We start from the raw sequence: 6,128 nt of genomic DNA, 5'->3' as shown, positions 1-6,128 counted from the left end.
TTGATCTCTGGCCTGTGTTTTAATGTTGTGGTTGGCTTGCTCTCCTGAAGCTTTAGTATATAAATAATTATTTGTAATTGCATATTGATTCAACAAATTCTGTGTGGCTGTTAGTGTAACTTTTTTTTGCTAAATTCCCCTTTAAGACAGACCAAATCCCTGCAGCCTGATACAATCTTCATTTTCTTTTTAGAATTGTACAAAAACATTTATTCGCTATCCAGGTGCATAATAACTATCATTAGCATAGCTTTGGAATTCGTCGAGCACTAGGGGACGTGAACAGTTTACCGTTTACATGCGAAAACAATGCCTGAGTTGTGGGGAACTGCAGCTGCTGAAAGAATCTGCTGTGAGATTTCACATGCCACTAAACATGAACATCCAGCATTCTTGAGTACCTCTCTAACACCTTCCCAGACAAATTAGACACAGCTCAGTAGCACTCAATGGGCTTCACCCCAGGGAAATCATCACAAGACAATGGGCTTCTCATCTTCATTTTATGTTCTGAGGGGGGAAATGGATAGAATGGGGCAAGAAAAAAAGAGTTTTGAGACTTTCCTTTAAGGAACGAGACAGACTGGCAGTATTCGACAATCACAGGGCTGTGAATTATAAGTAATTTCCTCGCGGGCTTGTCTGTGCACAGGAGCGGATCCCTGAGACTCCATAGATGTGGTGTTTTCAGAGGGATGATTACATCCTGAAGATGATGGATGTCTGCTGGGTAATGTAGGAGACAAGAGGATGTCCAAGCTGCTCAATGGCTGATGACTTGCCACTGGCAGCTATAACCACAGCCTCATTACACACATAGCTCGAGCTAAAGTCTTTATCCTGTTGCATGAACAGTAGACAGGTGATCTCAATAGTCCTGCTCAATTAAGCAGCCGGATTCACACCCTTTCTTTTAAGTTGAAGTCTGTTAAACCCTCCAAACTATAAATGAGGATATTATCAGAAGAAGTGCTGAGAATCTATTGCGCAGGCTGTTGCTGACCCCCACGTTCTGAGGTGCACAGGCAAAAAAAGATGAATCCCCCAACTGGGAAATGTCAAAAAAATGTAATGATATTCAAAACATCCAAAAGTTAGACTCGTCTTACCTTGGAGGGTATGTTACAGCAGCTCATCCTCGGTGTGAGCTTACAAAGGTCTTATTTGCATATGATTTTGCAATGGAGCTGGCAGGCAGCGCTGAATCCTGTTATCCAGATGCACTGACCTGTTTCGAGTTGTTGACCCAAACAATCCAGAGCACATTTCCTCACCCACTACGGTTCAGTGACAGGAGGGAGAAGACAGTTTGATTACTGAGTCAGAGCCTGTAAAAACAAGAATGTCCAACTATGTAAAATATTACTGTTGAACAGAGAGACAATGAATATAGCAACAATATAACAACAACAATAGATTCTCAAATGTGATTATTAGCTGCTATTCTCTGTTTTATATGATTGTAGATTATACTATCTGTTTGGTTGTGGGAAGAACGAGCAATTTGAGGACTTAGGATTTTTCTGAAACTGTGATGGGCATTTTTAAGTATATTCTGACTTTATGTGACCTGTGCTCACAGTAACAATGCTAACATGCTGACGTTTATCATCTAAGCTAACATGCTGATGTTTAGGATTCCCAAGGCTTTACAACCATAACTGTACAGCTAAGGCTGATGGGAATGTTGTTGGTTTTGCAGGTATTTGGTCATAAGCCAAAGTATTTGACACAAGGTCAGGGGATCACCAAAGGTATAACAGGTCATTCTAAAGAGGGAATACATTTCATGGCAATTCATCAAACAGCTGTCGAGATATTTCAGTCTGATTTGAAGCTGTCCATAGAGCCATGCCATTAGCATGGCTAAAAATTAAAACACAAATGGATGCTTTGTGCAACTTCACAAAGCATCCATACAATTAGAGAAAAATTCATCCTGACTCAACTCTGTCATCAGTTTTAGTCAATGGGCAGAGAATTGAAACTAGCAGGGTTTTTTTTTTCTCCCATCGGGGGTCTTATTCTAAAATGTACACTCCTAGATATTGTTATCTGTTTGGAAAATTATACATTTATGACATCCAAACTGTACATTAACCTCACCACTGCTCCACTGAGCGTATCAGTCAAGTCATGTCGAGTCAAGTCCAATATTATTTATATAGCCCAGTATCACAAATTTGCCTCATGGGGCTTAATAATCTGTACAGCATGCAGTGAGTCTGTTAACCTGGTGGCAAAGCACACACCAGACAAGCATATATTTCCTACCTAAACACCCAGACTTGTTTTGTCTTAGAAACAGCCACCTTGGTAATAACCAGCAGTAATTTATTAGATGTATCTTTATGTGCTGTGAAAGCTGGGAGAGCTCCAGGCAGTTGTCTTACCCTTCCTTTTCTCTCTGACTATTGTCTCAAAGCAGCTGTAATTCTGGGCCTGTTAGACTGATAGCAGCCATCTGAAAACCTTGGAGCAATGTCAAAGGAGAGTACAATGATCATTGGCAGAAAGTTACCAGCGATGACGCTATTGTAGCTCAAACGTCCTTATGTGCAGCATATTGTCAGGTTTTTTCAACTCCCTGAACCCTGAAGTTGGCCATAAATTCCCCATATTGTTTGTTTCCCACGCTTAACAACATTATCACATGTATATCTACTCTGCTTCAGTCTTTCATTGAAGACACAGTACATATAGTGTGAAATAGTCAAACCCAAGAAGAAATTTTTAGGTCTGTTACATGGACTCCTTTCATACACATTTCTGTGGAATTCAGCATGATGTTATGTGCTATCTATGGAAACCTTGGAAACATGACTTGAATTTAAAATGAGTTTCGGAGGATTTCAACAAGGCTTGGCCATGCAACATGGCTCTGAGTGGAGCACTGGAAAGGTTAAGTGATACACAGTCAAAACAGTCATAAGGATTTTGATGCAACAAACTCTCTTGTGATCTTGAGTTCAATACTTCATAGTTTATTCAAAATGCAATCTACAGTCTCCGGATAATGACATTCAAAAAGCTGTTTACTGTGCAGGAATAATTTTTGATTCCCAGTTGCACAACTGGGCCCAACTGTCTACATCCAGCAAGTGTACATGGCAGCACACCAACCTCAGACTGGAGCTTTAATCAAATTCCATTGGATGGTAATAGGCTGATGGTAAGACAATTGAGTTTGTGACCACAAGTTCACCAGTCTGTAACCAAGACCGACTGGTGAAGTGGATGAAGAAAAATGTCAAGGTCAAAAAACCATTTTCCCAGTTTCAGACTTGTTTGATGAAAAAACATCAAGGTGTCTTGAATATATTAAAGCTGGCAGCTTTTAGATAAAAATGAAAATTGTCCTAAGCATTTATGCCCTTTATTAGTTGCAGTGATATATCCTGCAGTGATATCTAATAGACTACATTATCCCAACACTGTAGAACCCCCAAGGATGCATTAAAAAACAATTTAACCCACTAGTGCTAAGTGCAACCAAAACTGGGAGTTATTTTACATGTGCCTTGTGCATGTGCCATGTGCATGTGGATAACTTCAGCAGGACAGAAATTCAGTTCTAAATGGAGCAGTGCACACCTTCTCTGTTTCCCTCGGGGTACAATGCCTGTGACAACTCCTCCCCTGAGTGAGCATCTTCACAGCAAGGAGGTTTTTACGGAAAAACAGAGAGACAGAGAGAGAACTGGTTTACTGTACTAAAAATATCCAATGCACCCAGGTAATTCACTCCTACATGGCTATGACCTTTGTGTTTTCTTTCATGGCTTAAATTAAAACTATGGCAGAAATTATTAAGGAAATCAAGACTGACTGTACAGTATATAAAGCCTTAAGATGAACATACAGTATTTCTATTACTTGTTTCTTAGGAACTGATTTCTTCTTTTGTTCTTCCATCGTTTAGTCGTAAGTTAATGATACATTTACCCAAAAGAGAGGAAGTGTTGCTACTGCAATTACTGCTGCAGACAGATATTTGACCAGACAATAACCTATATTGTACCGGACTGGAACGACCAGTGCAAACATTAGGCGATACAATACATGAAACAGCCTATTCTTCCCATGCTGAGCTCAATTTTATCATTCCCTCTGATGGATACAAGCCATGTCCCATCCGAGGGAGCATAATTAACACCCGGTGATAAAACTGAGCCCCAGGGGAGCTATCCACTCACAATATATTTAATTAAAGTAAATGATATAAAAGGATAAATTGTGAGTTATACTGAGCTGCCTTAACCAAAGGGTTCAACCATAAACTATTATACAAGGCACAGTAATTTTCTTTGGAGCATTCATTAAATAAAATGGTTCCAGGCACTGAAAACCAGTCGGGGATCTGGACAGTGGTGCTCACTCTCGCCATCCCACTGCCTCTTCCCTAACAATATTGTGTTTATCTGTGTGTGGATGTGCACGCACGCGTGTGTTTGTGTTGAGTATTTGCCTACGGGTTGATGTGTGTACATTTATGTGCTTCTGTGTGCGTGTTTGTGCATCTCTTCATGCTAATAAGCCACTTCTGATAGTCTGTACTCACCTTTCTGCCCTGGTCCGATCAGACCTCGGAAAAAGCATCTCAGAGGTCAGGGCTTCTGCAGACAGGCCGCTCGGTGTCTGATCCACTGACTTCATCAGCATGCACATATGCATGCAAATGCATGCAAATTCAAGTGAAAAATTTCTACCGGCGCCCACTCAGACACACAAAGTATGCAGAGCCACACATAAAAGAAGATTGACATATACAATCCCACTTTACCAAATAAATGCATGTGGGTACACACCCCCCCACACTCAAACCCTTCCCGTGTTCTGAATGCTTCCTAAACTCAAAGAACTTATTTAAACCAAAAACATCCAATCAGAATGCAAGTAAGAGGTTTGCCGATGGTTTGCCGACATTTACATCTTCTTACTTCTAACATGCCTTTTACCTCTCCAGGTAAAATATTCAGACACAGATTGCACTTGAATACGAGGTAAATGAGGGTTTTTGTCAGCAAACACAGCAACAAAACATAGCCGTGTGATAACACATGTCCTAGCTGCTTTTCTTGGCTTTAGATCACTGTGGCTATTGCTCCACGACTTGTTTCAACTTCTCAACACGGCCAATGTAACATCATTTAAATAAGGTGAGAAGAACTTGAAAGAAAAGACTGTTTAACACGAAGGTTCGGTCTGAAAGAGAATGAAACGTTTGCAATTATATTTTCAGATAAGCAGCCACCAACCTGCTGGTTCATAGAACAGAGCGTAGACAGAGAGTGTATTGGTTGATACTATAGTAACGAATAAAATTTGAGAATGAGAGGAGCAGAGTGACTGAGACACTGGAACATTTACTAATGAAGACTGACAGCAGGCAGAGATTCAGTACTAGAAGAATAAAAGAGGAAATGTGAAAGAAAAAAATCATTCACAAAATGTATATTAAGAGAATATTATCTGAATCATTTAAATTCACAGTGGGATTCCATAATGTCCTGGAATACAGCTGGCACTGTTATCAAGAAGGATATGCAAAGCGTGAGCAGGTGAAGGGCCAGTGGCGTTCTAAAGGTCACGTTGACACGTGGTTCCAATCTTTCACCTGCGACCTTTTGATGACAGGAAAACCTGTCTAAGCTTGGAGCTTCCTTCCTGCCAAGAAAAGGGCCACAGTACAGTGGGCTGCACTTTGTTTCGTTTGTTGCAGTCATACCCATCTCTCCCTGCCCTTCTGTCATGTCTCTCTCTAGACTGTCAAAAAACAGAAAAAGAAAAAAAACATTACTGCAATTGAATGAAATCATCACATTAGGGAATAACAGCAGGTTTCTTTAAATACAGCCATGTTACTAGGGCTGCATCTCATGTACTTTGTAGTTTTAGTCATACTAGTGCCACCAAGAGGTTGACATTTGTGGTTTTTAGAATAATACCTTGAAAACTTTTGGATGGATTGCTATGAAATTTTGTAAAGACATTCATGACTAATTACAAGACTTTGGTGATCCCCTGACTTCTCATCTACTGCTGTCAATTTGTTTAATACTCAGATTTATTACCTGCAAAAGTAATAACATTCCGATCAGCTGCATCTGTACTTTGTATTATTTGCG

The sequence above is a fragment of the Xiphias gladius genome, chromosome 1 (genome assembly GCF_016859285.1).
Source record: "Xiphias gladius isolate SHS-SW01 ecotype Sanya breed wild chromosome 1, ASM1685928v1, whole genome shotgun sequence".
Lineage (NCBI taxonomy): Eukaryota > Metazoa > Chordata > Actinopteri > Istiophoriformes > Xiphiidae > Xiphias > Xiphias gladius.
The sequence above is the reverse complement of the archived record's forward strand: the minus strand, read 5'-3'. Positions refer to the sequence as shown.